Source organism: Ptychodera flava, assembly GCF_041260155.1.
Source record: "Ptychodera flava strain L36383 chromosome 23 unlocalized genomic scaffold, AS_Pfla_20210202 Scaffold_23__1_contigs__length_28996876_pilon, whole genome shotgun sequence".
Lineage (NCBI taxonomy): Eukaryota > Metazoa > Hemichordata > Enteropneusta > Ptychoderidae > Ptychodera > Ptychodera flava.
The window spans coordinates 20,874,763-20,893,061 of record NW_027248277.1 but is presented as its reverse complement, the minus strand read 5'-3'; the positions used below and the strand labels follow the sequence as shown (position 1 = coordinate 20,893,061).

At 36.1% G+C, this 18,299-nt stretch overlaps 1 protein-coding gene across 1 annotated transcript in view; it reads right to left on the bottom strand.

Annotated features, from left to right (window-relative positions):
• Nucleotides 1–8,404, bottom strand: part of LOC139123598 (tripartite motif-containing protein 2-like) — a 104,456-nt gene extending 96,052 nt beyond the window's left edge. The window contains exon 1 of the mRNA XM_070689766.1: nt 8,379–8,404. The gene's annotated coding sequence lies outside the window, so the exon portion shown is untranslated. The remainder of the gene's footprint in view (nt 1–8,378) is intronic.
• Between the last annotated feature and the right edge of the window lie 9,895 nt (nt 8,405–18,299).

Genomic DNA, 18,299 nt, shown 5'->3' with positions numbered 1-18,299 from the left:
TGGACATCAAGTAAACAAGGTGAGCAATACTGGTGTGCTCTCTACCTTAAACTTGCCTCGGCCCCTTCTCTGTGTCTCTGTCTGTGTCCCTTAATTAACCCCTTCTCTCTTACCTCTCCCAGCTTTCTCCGTATCATCTTCCTCTCTTTTTTGTGTACGGTCTGTTCAGCCCCCGTCTTTCTTTTCTCACTTTATCTACTTCCAGTTTGTGGTCTCTCTCTCTCTCTCATAACTGTCACAATAAAATAGCATTCTTTTACAACACAATTTCACTGGACCTTTCTCACTACCACTATACATAATCACGGTTTTCATGGTTTGAAAATTTACATACTGGTACAATTATGGTTTGTTGGACCATGATCCACCCCAGCTAATATTCATGGCAATTTGATATATGCTTGATTTGTATGATATATCTTGACATTTAGATTACTTTATCCTGACATTTTTAGAAATACGATTTGATTTCCAAGATTTCATCCAAATTACAATATGATACGATATGATTTGACTGTGACAGACAGAGACAGATACGATAGATGCATTGTCTGAAGACCATGTCAGTATATCCGGATCCATGCTGGGAAGTGCCTTCAGTAGGAGAATACTCATTCCAGGTGAGGGATAAATACAATCTCACTCCCAAGGACCTGGGATAAGATTTCTCAGACTCATTTTGGATATTTTGTATCACAAGAGCTGCAAGCTTGCAACTTAAAACATATCTCCCACCTTCAGTGAGAAATCTGATCCCAGGTCCTTTTGAGGATTGAAATGGATATTCTTCTTCTTACATGATTACAAAATGTTTTAAAGTCACACAGAAAACATACCGGTACACTCTTGACAACATACATTATCCAAACCACAGTATTGTCATCTTGCACTTAGTAGTTTAATTTCTGCTTTTATTTCTGCAAATGAAAGAGGGGAAAACGTCACATACCACAAGCTGTCTTTTCCTACCGGGACATAGCTTGGTCAAATTTTCACTCTGAATTCTACCATCTTGTCATATGCACATCTGTGTTCTGTACATAAAATATTATGGCATCTCTGAATACTGCCCTCTTAGCATTTCTTTAGGTAGGACTGGCAGTGTGCCACGTCTTGGAAGCTTAGCATGTAACCGACCAGCTAAATGTTCTACTGATATTTTGACATAATCAAATTGTTTCAAAACAGCCATTCAGCTAGACAAAAGCATTTACTTCAGGCTTCTTAAGTTGCTGTGAAAAATCACAATCTCCCATTACCCATTTAATACCTTCGAAGGTGCTGCACATTCTGTATATGACTTTCTGAAATGCATCTACAAGCAGATTCATCCAAGAGCTTTACAGATTTGACACAATTGGTTCACTGTATTTGACATCTATCCACCTACTATGATTGATATACCTCAGGATAAACAGTATTGCAGGCAGAGAATGCATGTACGTAGCGTCCAACCAATTTATTAAAAATTGAAAATTGAAATCACCTTCAAAATGCAATTTTCATTTGAATGAAATAACAACCAATTTTTAATATTCGTTTTTGCAGACAAAATTTTTATTTTACCGATTTTTGGTACGGTTTTCGCGGCCAATCAATTCTCAAAAATATTAAACAGCCATTTGGCATAGAAAGCAACATTTGAAATGTTTCAAATAGAAAACTATTTTTCATTTTTATCTTCGTTAAAAAAAAAACGATTGACGGCCCGTTTTAAATAAAGCTTCTGCTATTTCATTATTAGTGAAACATAATTCTGTTTCGCCTTCTTTATATTTTGAATCCGAAAAGCAATTTTCAGTAAACACAAATTAAGCTTTAATCAATTAATTGTGTTCCATTCATAAAATTTGAAGACACAAGTTCGGGTTTACTTTTATTGAACGTTCCTTGTTTCATATTTTGATTTTAATTCATTTTTTGAAAATGATGTTGCCATTCTCAACAAAGCATAAAAATAACTTCAAGTCTTCAACTTTATTCTATCTTAACATAACAAAAATGGTATTTCTTCCGATTTTTGTAAAATATAAAATATAGGATAATTTTGACATTTGAAGGAGAACAAAAATGATGAGAATCGAAACTCGTTAATACTAAATCATGTACAACTAATTTAAAATGAATTCGCTGTTCATTTTGTTACTTGCGAAAATTGAAAATTGAAAATGGTAAGTTTCAACCATTTTCATTTTTTTGAAAATGGTCGAAAACGACTTACATGTTATTTCAATTTCTTTGCTGTTCCTGGCCCTCTACCGGTCAGTGGGCGAGCAGCGATGCGTGCGAGATTTTCGGCTTCCGTCAACGCAAGAACTGCGGTAAATTAAAATGGAGTTGTCTTCCTAAATAGTCTCTGAAGAGTTTATGCGGCAAATGGTTGTTTTTGTAGGTAAAACACACCGGGAGATAGCATGTACTTTGAAAGACTTGTTTCCTGTGATCATAATCTGTCAGGATTAAGCGAGAGATCAGTGCGCAGATTTTGTGAAATACTTGAAATTAAGCGACGCCACACGCCGAACAATGACCAATGATTAGTACAACATATACTGTTAACATAACGAGCACTAGCAACGCTCAAAATATGCCCTTAAACAAAAATCCTTATAAGCGTCTAGAAACTCCGGTCGATGCTGGGTCATGTTAAATATAATATGACACCACACACCGGATCGCTCACTATAGTCAGTCAATAGAGTGGCTAACTCTCTGAACTCTCTCAATAACGAATCTGGCTTCTCATCCTCCTCGAGGACGAAGACGACTTCATCACACAACCAAGCGGAGGGGATACAAAACAAGAGAGCGACTGATGAAGGAACCCCATTTTTGGTTCCGAAACACCGTTAAGACGAATCACTCAATCAACAAACCGGTTTACCGGGAACCCAGATTACATGGCTAGGGTCTAATTCACGTGCCGCGTGCCAGGGACTCGTGAGAAATTGTACGGAGGGAGGGCCTAATTAAAAAGTATACGGAATCTAGGAATTGCGTTAGTTTATACATGCCCGTAGTATAGGCAGGCAGCACCACAAATACCCATCTCAACACTACCTTTGTTGCGCCAAACTCACATAAGTCGGGGATTGAAATTGATTAGATGGAATAAAGTCTTTAGAGTTTGACCAATTTCGACAGCTCTACATGCAGAGTCTCTGGTAAGCGTCACAGTGGTTAACTGGAAGTACATTTGTTTACGCATGGAGGTATAAAGTGAGAGTCGTCTTTTGCCCGTGATTAGGACACCAAGACTGGCCAAGACTGTATCGTGTTTCGAAAATCAATGTTGATCTGGCCTGACACGAGTATGCCTATTGCGTTCATGTTAGGCCTGCCCGCAGCCTATGTGTTGTGGTGGGACTGTGGTTTACTTGCACGCGTGCGAAATACAGCGTTTTGGTAACATTTTGATTGATACAAGTTGGCCGGATGGTGGACTTGTCCACAAAATAAACCTGTTTGCAACGTTTTTATTGATACCTGTCAATAGGCTTACGCCCATACCAGTCGCAGTTCGATAGACACCATACGACCTAGATATTTGCAATATAGCAACCTTAACATATGGTCTACAAAATCAATGTACGAATTTTGCTTGATCAATTTTTAATGTTACAAATTTACGTGCAGTGTGATTTGAAAAATACTGGCCTCCCTCCCTATAATTTCTCTTGAGTCCCTTTCTGCATATGCACGCTGGTCATTCGCTGGTCCCCAGTTCATGCATCTAGAAGGCGGCGTTGAAACCCGAATGTTGATTTGTTCATGAAAATGAATCAATGAATTAAATAGTGCTGTTCACGGTTACAGGTTTGTTACTAAATATAGCTGCACGCGCGCGACATCGGACACGTAGCTTGAAATGCGGACAAATTTTATCAATGTTGCATGCCGATGTGTGGAGTAGTCCTACGAGTATGGCGAGAGTGTCCGGCTTTGGCTACGCCGTTGGAGGCGGCGTAGCCAAGCCGGACACTCTCGCCATACTCCTAGGGCCAATGTTTAGAGTTGCCCTCAATTTCCTGTATATCGTCTTCGGTGGCCAGTCTTCCGCAGCACATGCAGTGAGCGCGTGAACAAGTATGCGTTTCGGAAACTGGAAGTCTCGTACGCATTGATGCTGCTCACCCACTGGTCGGTAGAGGGCCGGGAACAGCATTCAAATGAGTCGTCTTTCGACCATTTTAAAAAAAATGAAAAAGGTGAAACTTACAATTTTCAATATTCAATTTCTAATTTTCGCATGCACCAAAGTAAAATTGCAATTCCTCTTAAATCGTAAGACATGATTTTATTTCAAAGAGTTTCCTTTCTCTTCATTTCGTTTTTCATCAAATACGTACAATGTCCCGTAATAAATTTTACGAATCTTGAAAATAGTACTATATTTTTATTTAAGATTAGGTAATATTTTGATACTGGTAATGATTTTTTTGTTTTGTTGAAAATGAAAACATCATTTTAGGATACAAATTATAATATGAAACAAGCAACTTTCCTTAAAAATAATCCAGAACACGTGATTTTGAAATTTAAGAAATAAAATAGAATTAATTGATTAAATTTCATTTTGTTTTCACTGATAATTGCATTTCGGATTATGAACCAGGCGAAACAGAGTTGTTTCATTAATAACCAAATAATAGAAGCTTTATTAAAATTGGTCTGTCAATTGGTACTTTCAATTAAGATGAATATGGAAAATAAAATTCTATTTCAATCATTAAAATAACGCTTTTTGTGCTAAAATGCATTTTAATATTTTTGAGAATTGATTGGCCGCGAAAACCGTACCAAAAAATCGGTAAAATAAAAATTTTGTCAGAAAAACGAATATTAAAAATTGGTTGTTATTTCATTCAAATGAAAATTGCATTTTGAAGGTGATTTCAATTTTCAATTTTCAATAAATTGGTTGGACGCTACGTACACGCATTCAGGAGATCCCCAGTGGATTGTTCAACAGATAAATAAATGAAAAATACTCGTTGAAAAGAAGCACGCTGACACTCTGATTATTTCATCCAGACTTAGATGAATTTCTCGCTTACGACATTTCAATCTATAGCTAGAGCTTCTTCAGGTATATATCTAACAAGAGTAATGAAATGTACAGATCTCAGTATACTTGTAAATTGCAAGATAACAGTGAAATTAGTTTGATTTAGCGTACACAGAAATTGAATAAATGTTGAAACCTTCAACATAGACATTGCTTGTGTATAAAACTTTGAAAATGACATTGCTTGTTTAGAAGACTTAGAAAATGTATTAAGTGATGCAGGAAAGAAGTGGATTCGACTAGACGAGCATCAAATTGCAGTCTGGATTGGAAAGAAATGTCTAACATACAAAAAAGGATATATATATATATATATATATATATATATATATATATACCGGTATATATGGACAAGTGGCATTTTAAGCCACGCGAGATTGAGCAATAACAGGTCTGTGACGCCCATAGATGTCTGGGGGCTGTAACGCATGCGACACTGAAGAACAAGAGCGACTGATGAAATGTAGCAACACAATTTTGCGACAAGTGTGCGAGTCTCTGTGTTTCACATGTGAGATCACGAAAGTATGGAACATGCTTCGTTTTGTTTAATTATGTCAAATGTATTCATTTGAATTAAATTGAAGTGTTATTTTCTCACATATATAGTAACTTCTGTGTAACTTTTTTTTGGTAATGATGATATGGACATATATATATATATATATATATATATATATATATATATATATATATATATATTTCTTATTCTTATGTAGTACAAAGCTCATCACATATCATCTTAAGAATGAATGTGGTGGTAAATTTCAATAGTTTAAAAAATTAGCAAATGAATCACAATGAGTATATTCAAACATGAACAAACCTTTGTTTTGCCTGTTTACATTGTGAAGTTTTTTACCAAAAGAAAAAGATGCTATTGTAAGGAAATTTATTTTTTTTGTCTTTCCTCAACAAATGATTGTGGGCAACTGAAGAAGAAATCATGAGCACTAATCATACATGCTTCAACCACATGCCTTGAAAAGATAATACATCAAAATGTCACTGGATCTTTGTCTTTGGATTTGACCAATATCAATCAACAAAACACAGTCTGGTACAATTTATTGTGATGTTATCACTGTACAAACACTTTGATGCAGTGGTTGTCCCTATCAGCTACAACCACTCTGCAAGGTACATCATCTGTCAGTGCTATGCCAGTGGGGAAGCTCAGCCCATCACTAACACTATCAATAAAACGAACAAACTTACCACTACTCTCCAAACTTAGGTATACTTCTATCTGTTGTAACATAGACATATTTATCATTTTCAATTGCTATTCCCCTTGGGTATCTCATCTCACCATCCCCACTCTGACAATCAAAGGAATACAAATACTGGTCATGTGCATTGAATACCTGGATACGCTGGTTATTGTAGTCTGTTACAAATACCATTCCAGTAGTTGCTATGACTACACCCCAGGGGTTACTGAACTTCCCTCGACCTCTACCTTCTGACCCAAATGACCTAAGGTATTTGCCATATTTTGTATAAACTCTGACACAATGCCCATCCCAGTCTGTCACATAGACATGACCATCTACAGGACTAATCCCAATACCATATGGATTTTTCAACTCATTTTGTCCAAAGCATCTGATGACATGTCCGTTCTCATCACTGACAACTACTTGCTTATTGTTGCCATCTAAACTATAGTGTGTATTATCACTTGATATAGCTATATCACATGGTGTGAAAGGTTTCTTAAACTGTTTGAATTCCAAAATTTTCTTAAATGTTCCCTCTCTGGTGGTTATCTGCAACCTATCATTGTCTGTATCTGCAGTGACAATGTCTCTGTCTTTGTTTATGGCCACACTCCAGGGATTGTTGTACTGTCTCATAGCACTTCCTTGACTGCCAATGGTCTTCACCAATCCTTTGATGACAGGTATGATGACAGGACAGCCTGGTATTGGTTGATCTCCTATTGTCATGGTAACTTGATATTTTCCATCCAATTGTCCAGCCACTGTAATTCTGTGTGTACCATCTCTGTTATCAGCTACATTGATGTCTTCCCATGATGCATCAGGTTTTCTTACCTTGGCTTTCACTTGCTGTTTTGTGATGACCTGTTTTCCTGTGGAATCTCTGGTTGTGATCAGTAGGTCTGCAGAGTCACCTTTCCAGAGTTGTTTTGGAATGTTTTCAATTGTACTCTTTGAAATTTGAAGGTCAATTGAGATTCAAGAATTCCCAGATTCCATGCTCGAGAATTTATCATATGGTGTGAATATAAAGTCGTCATGTTCAGCTTTCTCTGTAGTTTCCATGGTAATCAGTTGCTTGATACGAGTGCCAACATCACCCTTTGTGGAGAGAAGTTGAGCAGCATTCCCATGATGCATCAGTGTCTCTATGTAATTGCCTGCACTCTTAATGTTACCATGTTTTAATTCCATCTCATCAATATCAGCAGCTGCTCTTTTAATTTTTATTTTGTAATTGTTTTTCAGTTCATCTATCAGTCTCTGCTCTTCTCTCTTTATTTTCTTGATGATTTCTTCTGCTTTCATTCTCACCTTCCTTTCTTCTCTGCTGCACTGCTCTGTAAGATCAGTGTGTATCTGCTTGGCCAGGGTTTTGTTCTTTTCAGCTTCCTGTTCTTTCACTTTCAGTTTGTCAACCATGGCTTTCAATTCTATAAGATACTCATCTGCTGCATCTTTCAAGTCTCTGTGTACGTGTTCTGGTATGCGGTGTCTGACTATGGTGCAGTTTGAACAGACAGGTACCTGACAGGTTTCACAATAGAATTCAATTTTGTTCTCGGTGTGGACATTGCAATATTCCACTGCTTGAAGAGTTACAGGACTGGTTGACATTGTTGTTTTAAATTCTCCAATAGTCATTAGTTGATGTGTCCGTGTCATTGGAACATTTTCATGTGCCCTTTTACAGTTGTTACAAAAATGGAGTTTGCACTCCACACACCTGTGAGTAGCTGTATTCTGTCGGCAGCCTCCCATTTGATCTCGGTCCCCTGCATAGACTCCAGTCGTTGCTTGAATATCTCAATCAGATTGCTCATAAAGAAGTTGCCTTTTATCGCTGGCACTCCTCCAACAGGAAGCTGATATTGCTGTCGACATTCTGGACAGTTTAGAGATCCAGTCTTCTCAACCAGTGTGACTAAACACTGCTCACAGAATGTATGCAGACATGGTAGAATTTTAGGAGACTTGAACTGCTCCAGACAGATGGTACAACACAGGAAATCTTCACCGATTTCTTCCAAAACTTTGCGTTCAGAAGCAGCAGCCATTGTGCATAGGTGTGTCAGTAAACCAACCTGAGACAGGTACTGAGCTGATAGCAGATTAGGCCCCTCAACAAGATATTGCAAATACTGTTCATGATGTCACATGACTCACCAACAGACATAAGTATTGTAGTGAATGAAATTCTGTTTTGATTTTGTACGCTTGGCTAGGGAGTTCCAGGTGACCTACTTCATCACGCGATCCCCATAGAATACTAACGTGGGTCTTAGGGCGAAGGTCTCTTCACAACAATGCTGTAATTAAACAATAAAGCACACCCAGCGACGGTATAGTTCACAACATATATATGTATGATCTCGAACGATAGTGAGTGTATTATAACTGGTATATGAAGTGAACTGTTCAAAATCGAGTATACTATTGCTGGGCATGCTTTATTGCTATTATATCATACAGTATATTGAAATTCTGGCATGGAATGTTAAAATGGAATTTTGCTCTTCCTGAGAGCTCATTGGTACATGTGCCAACTGTGTTTTTCACCAACATATCTGTCAGTTCTTTTTACGTCTTGACCAATCGGATCGCCGCATTTGCACAATCAATATACTGGTGTGATATATAATTACCTGCATGTATGTTGTATGATATCAGCTATTCTCATCTTTGCCAAAGTTATTGTAAATTTCTACTTCATCACAATTTCTGTAAATTCTTTTGACTGGATTGCCTTTGAATTCGTTAGGAATGCTAACAAATACAATATCTATTAAATCAGCAACGTTCATGGTATTTTCATGATATGTTTATCATCTGTGCAGAGCTTCCGTTAATGCAAAATCCTGTGTATTTCAAGCATAATTACTCTGAAGTACGCAAAGTAAAATGACGTCTGTGTAATCCAATACAAGGAAACAAGGTTTCACTCCAATGCGTAGTTTATCCAGGACTGAAAATGAAACATTTTCTGATATTAAAAATGTTCATGATTTTGCAACATTTTTGTCCTACATTGTGTCAATTACGTTGTGTCAATTGTTTCCTTCAACGTTGTTCAATAGATTACGTCGTTAATTCAAAAAAATTCTTTTGCCTAATTGAGCCCGATGCGTACAGTACACTTCCCCTTGATCAGAGCATATGGTCCGGTAGTTTTTTCAATTGCTGTTTACGGTTCAGTCAGTACTTCCAAAGTATGCCAAGGTAAGACCATCGACAGTTTCTTTGCACTGCCGAAAGATTAGTGGAAGTAGAAAAGATGTCAAGCAAGAATCCATCGAGGGTAGCCAGTCATTGAGCAGCGCTTTCCATGTTTCCATCGCGACAAAATTGGTCATAAAAATTCCAGTAATATCTGTCCATGTGATCGTGGATTCAGTACCACCCAAAACAGGATTAAAACATCAAAACGTAGTTGTCTGAGTGAAGATGACATAAATGATCTGATGGTGATAACCATTGAAAGCCCAAGATTTGGCAAATTTGACTAGAGAGAGGTGATGATAGAGTTCAAGAAGTAAAAACATTGTCGAAAGTAGTAGACAGAAAAAAGTAAAGATCTGAAATGAATACCATCTACAGAGAATTTATAGGTAAAAATTTATAGGTACATACATGAAGTTGTACGTGCTTTTTGATACATTTTATGCAAATAAAAAAAACATTTGTGTACAACCAATATGCAGGTTTGAAAATCCTTGGTGGAAGGTCTGTCTGTGATCAAAAAATGTTTCTATGAAACACTTTTCTCATTGTTTTGAAGTTTTTTGGGGGTCCATGGAGTAGTAACAACACGTAATAAGGATAACTTCAATAATTTTAATCAAATAGTAGTCAGATTTGCATACAAGACTGCAGCAAGTTTCAAATGTGGATTAGTTCTAGAATTCAGATGTAAACAATAATTGTGCATGGTATATACAAAAAGATGTTGTGTTGACAATCTAAATGGTAGGTATTAATATCAACATGCCTTCAACTGTCAGTACAATTGGTCTGACCTGTCTCTTCACATTTTTCAAATTTTGATAAAATTTGTACCATCATACAATTTTGGAAGATCTTGTTATTTTTTTTTTAAATTCTTCCATCACTCTGTCATTGGAGATTGCATTTTATGGCTCATGGTATCAAACGCTTTTTTTTCAATTTGATGAATTTCCAAACAATAAAAGTAATTGGTTATTTTGGAGTACGGTAACAAAATTCAAAAATCTTCAAAAAAAGACAGATTACACAATACATGTAACACATTATGTACAATATATGTCATGTACATTAAATATGCTTACTAGTGATGTTCCATCTGTCAAGTTCCAAAACAGTAAGGGAAAAACTGCACATCCTCAGAAAGGCCCAAAGTCAAAGGAAGGCTAATAACGTTAATATATCAATGACAGGAACTGTATAGATCAACACCATCTACCCTCTTTTTCAGGTCATTCCGACACCTTGGGAAGCCGGCAAGCCATTAACTTCTTATATCCTCCATATGCAACATACTTCCAAGAGCCCATGGAAACAACTTGCTTGTATCGGACCTCTTCAATCTCTCAGTGAAGTGCTGATGATTATGATCTTTTAATATCTACAACAAATATTAGTGGTGCTATGTAGAATGTCATATGATGTCATCTTTCTTGTCTTCTTAAAGAAGGAAGCAATGTTGCTATATCTTACTTCACAGTTCGGAATGAAATATCATGTCCTTCGCATTTACTCTAAGACTTGTAACTTTAAAGGGCCGGTGGTCACAGCTTTGGACAATTGTTTTGACTTCAGTTTTCTTGTTCAACTCTCCAAAGTATGTTGAGATACACAGTATTCAGCTTGTCAACTCAGCCTGTACATGTGTAGACTGCATTGTTATTGTTGACAAGTGAATTCTGGTCTGGAATTCAATATGAACAATAACTGCATTTTATAAACGATGCAAGCTCAATAGTTGGTGTTTGAACATACTTTGGGGAATAGAACAATAGCGTACAGTTGACAAACAAAACAAAAAATGTGAAATTAATTAACAGTTTTTATAGCATTATTGTGTATTAAAGGGCCAGTACCTGTATATATGTAAATAATTCATAACTTCTAAACATGATGCGTAACATGGCATTCAAATTCTTGTGTCCCTGGATACAATTTGTGATCGATTTCCTGTTGCTCTTTGGTGGAAAACATTACAGGCAGAAAAGCTATGTGTAATGTGTTATAAAAGGTCATTAATATTTTTTTATGAAAACCTCTAAAAAATATGCCCAGTGATGCAAAGCAAAGGATTTAATTACATCTGTCTAACCAATCAATGCAATGGCCAACTCTAATATATGAGCATCATTTAGCAACTTTTAGTAAACTATTCAAGTGGACTCATTTTCTTCCAAGGAAGGATTTCTTCTCTTTTGCATAAGAACTCACTGCACTCGCTGAACTTTTGTACTTATCAGCATAGAGGGCGCTGTTCTTATAACTTATTATTGTGTGTTCTCATGCAACATTACTGTGAAAAAACATGTTTACTTTCACATGCACGGTAAATAGCCAACACGATAACTTTTGTCAAAAAAATACAAGGTATCATGCCATTCCAGTGGTAACTTATCAACATCAGTGAGCCTTGTTAATGTTACAGAAGGCTCAGAGCAAATATTTATTTGTTAGCTGTCACTGTAGAACTTTGAGGGTCTATGCTGTCACCTATTAAAACAGTTAACTTCAAGGACATCATTGTCTTGGTCAAATATGTGAACACCATCAGACAAACCACTGGTTGGCATTTAACCTTGACCTGAACCCGATTTCCAAGAGTGAAACTTACCAAACTTTCCTTGAATGCAACAGCATACATATCACAGTCCATCGATGGAGCCATGGCCTGTGAGTGAAGTCATAACATGCAACATTGTAGCATAGTCAAATGTATAAAATAACCAATAGTAAGAAGAAACCTGTGCATTTTCGCTACACCCTGTATGTATGAACCGAGTGATTGTATCTGGTCTATGCAAAAGTGGAGCAATCAAATGCATAGGTTATATCTAGTCTTCACAGCAATGTAGGTGGCCAGTACAACAATGTACATGTTGTAACAACAAATAATGAGTTGGTGCAGCTAATTCAGAAAGAAAAAGTGCAAATTTAACTGAAAAACATACATCTGTCTATGAGTGATGTGTTGTGCTACACATATTATTTTAAACTGTCCTGACTGAAGAGGAAGAAAATACAAAATGTGCAGAATAACAAACATTTGGAGAAACCGAAAATGAAATACTTCTATTGCAGTAGACACATTAAAAGTCTTTCCTTGTATCAAATTTTGTTAGAAATATCATAGTCCATGTCAAAGCCTTTATCATTTACATAAACTTTCATCTGTCAATATCGGATTTATTTTGTCAAAATTGTTGGTTATGTGCACCAAGACGTTAATTTCTTTCAAGTATCCGTCAGTATACAGTTTGTGTTAAAATTTGCATCTCATTTAAATGTGCTAATCATCTTGTTTTGATGTGTAGGTGTCTTCCGAGTATGTGATAGTTATCTGAAGGATGTGTGAATATGTCGTGAGAAACATGATTTTTTATCACTTCCGTATGAGCTATTATTATTTCTATCAGAATATATATAAGGCCAAATGATGTAAAGTTTTGTTCTGCGTTTGCACCTACAAAGGTTTTCAGAGTATTTCGGGAAAAAACGAAAACTTCTTGCGTGTAATTTTTCATGTTGGTGATGTTCTGTTGCAAAACCAAGTCTTTACTCTTACATTTTGACAAAATCCCTCCTTCAAGCAATGATGTCACAACCATTGATCTATGTGATGTAAAACAATATCCACCAGCAGCATATACTGCTACATAAATGACATGTCATATGAAAAAAATTGGTAAATAAATGTAGGTTGATTTTGTGTTGAAGTTTTTATGTTTCATCTTAACAGAGTAACCACCTACCTTTTGGTATATCAAGTGAATACAAAACAAAGACTTGACTTTACTGTAGCCAAATACTTTAAACTTCAAGTGGCTATCCGCAACCGTCGCCCACCATTTGTATGATAATTTAGGAAATCTGTTTCTAATCTTATTTCTTTATATCTAAATGTGTTTCACGCAAAACAACATTTTTAGAGTATATATTTATGAAGTAGAAGGCACTATAATATTGAGGTGTGAAAAATTATCTTTCAGGGAAGGTCTTTATGGATCAAAAACATATTTTTTTGTTTTATTTTACAAACTGGATTGAAAAGAGTAATATTTCTATGTAATCTTTTGTTTATTTTTTTATTTTACTGGAATAGATTTTACTGTCAGACTGAATTTAATGCTTTGAGGTCTCACCTTGCCATTGTATAATGTGTATTGTTTATTGTAGACTGACGTCCTTTAGAGATGAATATAAAGTCAATGCAGTACGTTAGACCCTTCTAGAACAAAATTTGCACCAGTCTTAGCTTTGAGCCCCTGAATCATCAATTTGTCTCAAATAGACTCCATCGATCAAATATGATACTATCATCAAATTTGGTTCAATGTCATCAATGTAGTATGCTGTGTAAATTGTCTAAATAAGCAGTAAGGTTGAGGATAAATTCCTTCAGAGTTTAATTATATAAATGTACTTGCATTTTGTCCAGTGGTGATAACACTGCAGACATGGTTGTAGGTGAGCAGTGCATCGCATTTGAAGAATACTGTAAAACTACTGTCACGTTTACCTCTGACCGCTATAATTTTTCCCACCAAAATGTTACTGTCACAATTTTCCAATTCTTATGAATTTTTATGATTTTTCTGAAAATTTTTGATAATTTTAGACCAAATCGATACCATATTTCATTTGCTACAGGTTTTTACCAAAACTTTGGCAAAAATCTGAGAAAAATTGACACGGGGTGTATTTTGTGAAGGAAGAAAAATTGACGTTGGTGCTCAAAGGATTAATTAGCTTAGTTCTTTCATAAAGGTTCAACAACAGTTCAAAACAGTAATGCACCTAAGGGACAGGGAGAATATTTTCTAGTCCACTGCTTGTTGGGGCCGATTTTAAAGCTTTTGGAGTAAAGTTTAGATAGTCTGGTCTATAGTTTTGTGAGAATAGAAAATTTCATTTTCCCCAATTTCCAAAATTACAAGGTGTCAGGCGTCCGTTTTGAATTTCATCATAAATGTTACGTAATGATTCTCTTGTACCAAACTTTGCACAGTGACCCCTGATTTTTATTGATTCAGAGAATGATCGAGAAATTTTTGTGCAAAAGTTGAAATCTTTCTCTATCGAAGGCACTTTCTACCTAAAACCTTAACCAGTACACATCGAGATGTACACGTACGTCAGTATGATCTTGTTTGGTTTCTACAGAGGCCACAGACGATTTCCTTAAGATTTTTAGCCTGATCTGATCCAACTTAAAAATTACACTGTCTGGAAAAAATATCAATCGGTCGAAATAACAGTCCTCATCATTCACATCATGAAAGTGTGCATATTACACTGTGTCTGAACACCGTGGGTGGAGGACGGTGGTCTGAAATATGAAAGCAATCAAGTATGTAGAGGCCCCTGTTATACTTATCTGTGCGTTTGTCAATTTCCTTTCAGTCTCTTATCCTAAAATTTACATAATGAACCTTAATTTTATTCTTGATTATGTAACTATGAGCTGCTTCCTTGAGGAAAGTTTGTGCATCAAATCTGAAATCATTGAAAAGATATCGCAAACACTACACTCAGCACAAGAATCCTAGAAACAGAAAAACAAACTCACAGTATTCAAGGAGTTCATTACAAAAGGATCAGGGTCCAGTGGTTTATTTCATGTTTCACTGATAAAATAAATGAAGAGGCAAAAAGGTCAAATGACTACTTTCAAGGAAAAGAAATGTGCACCTCATGAAGAGAAATTGACAATTTTCTTGTGAACTTTACTTAACAACAGTAAAATTTAACATTTAATCTTCGAGAATATCTTTTTTCAAATTTTCGCATTAACTGTTTGTAAGTCTACCACACATCCGTAGACGTTTCAGGATTTTGTAATTTTTTTTAACCACAGAAAGTTTTTATATTAGTTTTGTATACACTTTGGATTTTGCTTGACCCTGTCACCCCTGTCGTTCTTTAAAGTGGTCCGACCACACTATTAGATACAACTGGACTGAACCACAGCTGTGCGGTGTGAAGGGGTCAAGTCTCACTTTCCAGAAAATTGTCATGATTCAGAAAAGTGCACTCTATAAAATAAGACATGCATATCAATGTTTAACCTGTTGCAGTTGAATCTGTACTGATCCATTCCATGCCCACCCCACCCACCCCTATCTGCATAATTGGTTTATCCAAATGACAACAATGATCGGAGATATACCACAGTTTGGTAGGGGAAAGGACTATTCGAGAACCTGGAATCCAAGTTGGCTATGTGGAGAGTATGCTTGGCTGGAAAATGTCACTGATCGAGATGCCTTCTCGAATCCCTTGGATGCTAGGTTGGTTAACCCCTGGAAAATTTACCAACAGGACACCAGCTGGTGCATAGAAAATATTTGGGTTGCAAATGACCAGGGGGTTACCATCCTAATACTGTACTTTCATAGTGTAGCACTGTATCAATTTTTTTTCAAGTGGAAAGCCACAGTCATAGGTAGTTTTTAGATCAGTTTATAAAATCACAGTTACTTGAAAAAATCGTGGTGACATACATTTTGAATAATGACACTACATTTTATCATCCTTTGTTATGCAAAATTGATTTTTTGCAAGGATTCTAAGCTTACACAACAATCAAAGCTTGTCATGCTATCACCCCTGCAAATGTCAATTCACCTGTCTACACACACTTGCAGGAAACAACAGGGTTAAACCATTTCTTGTGGCACAGAGGTTTAACAACCTGAGAAATAGAGACCAAAGTTTTAAAATTCCTATTTTTTAGAAAATACTAGCATGGCAGACTTTTGACAGCTATTAGTATTGAATGCTATCAATGTATGCATGCAGATGAAAAGGCTGGTACTACATATAAACATGCAAGATTGCATTATTTGGAGATTCCAATTCTAGTCTGGTCTCCAATATTAGTAATTTGTTGGCCTGGAGAACTGTCAAGTAAGGATGGGGCATACTCTCCACACACAAAACAGAAATTGTTTTTCTCAGTAAAAACAGCTACAATCTACATTGTATCGCTACGAGGCCTGTATCTGAAGACTGGTGCACACATACAACAATGCTGTCTCTTATACATACATTACCAAATACATTCCGTTGTTTCAGCCCCTATTCCTATCAGAGGAAATAGTTGCAATACTTGTTCAATAAAATTATGTACAATTTATTCTCTTTCAAGAAAGTGTTGATTTCCAAAGTATTTGCCTTACATATTCAAAACAAAGTGTACAATACGCTGTCTTGCGGCTGGTTGACAGATGAATTTCAATCCTAGAATTCAGTTGTCAACAATGAGTTTGGAATATACATACATACAGGCTGTTTTGACTGATGTTATGCAATTTGAATTTAGTTTTGTGAGTTGAACAAGAAATTGTACAATAACGGAATACACATCAATGATTGTGTCACATGGAGCTCTGACCTGTTCACCCCAATTCCTTGTAAACTGGTCCACAATGACCATTGATAACAATGAGTTTGGGCCAAACTATTGTGGTGAGAGGGTTACTGACTTGTCCAATGTTCGGTGACAAAGTGCCCACCAATCTTCAGAGTTTGCTATGCCTGATATTTTAACAACTACTACACCCTTTATACAGAAAGTTTATTTCTACAACAGTTACTAATATCAACACAGACCAAATTTCTTCGTTTCACTTTCTCAGTATTGTTTTTAATGCTATTTGAGACTGGTTTTAAATAAAATGTACAAATCTCTGCTTACTGGCTAGATGACAATATAATCACTGCTTCTGTCACTTTCACTGTATTATATGTTATTGTCTTCTTCCTCTTTTGGAATTCCTTCCCGTTTTATTAATCTTCAAGTCATAATTTCAAAATTTTCACGATTTTGTTAAGAGCTGAGTGAGATTAGGGCGAGAGAGGGACAAAGAAAAAAACGATTAAACATTGTCCGGAGAGAACTTGAAGCCTGCAACATTTGTATTCCATTGGGATGTAGTATTCCAGATGATCCGATGGCCGGGGAAATCCCTTGACATCAGCGTTCCGTATGCTGGGTGGATTTCTCTTTCCAGTCCGGATCTGCTAGGAGTATTATACACAGATGAATATTCCAGAATTGTAGTCTACGAAAAGTACACACATTTTTCTGACTACAATTTTCTGTTCCAGAATCTCCGTTTACTGGACATACCCAATGCTTTTTTCTGTTTTTAGCTTTTTTATGGTTTATTGATACATTATTAGGAAAAAATATTTTTACAAATAGATATTATTTTACAATTTATTTTTACTTTTTTGCACTAAAGCTCAAGTGAGGCTGAAGAAAGAGAGAAAAGTTACCGTAATAATATATGAATAAACATCTAACTGCATCCTAGGAGTCTAATAAATGAAACTGTCCAAAAAAAAAAATGATTTAATTTTTTTCAATTTTCATACTTGGCTGTACTAGAAATATCACACAATTTGGGGTTTGAAAAATTCACACTTGCCATGGGGGAGCAATATTTGAGGCAAAACTGATGCCAATAATATTGGGATTTCATGCTTACCACAGGGAGCAATATTACAAGAACTGGTGCAAATGTCGTCAGGGAAAATTATTTTTAAATAGACTGTGATACCTTTTATCAATGACATATGGACACCATAAGGGGCCTCCGTGTAGGTCAAACAATTTTAGGGGTCAAATTTTCACAATCACTTAGGGGTATAATCAAGGCTCCCTGGCTTTCCGAAAAATAGCAGCACTATGAATTTTTCAAGCCCAATGAAATCATAAGAGTCAACTTCAAAGTCAGTCATGTTGGATGGATTTGCTGATGGAGCAAAACCAAACAAAC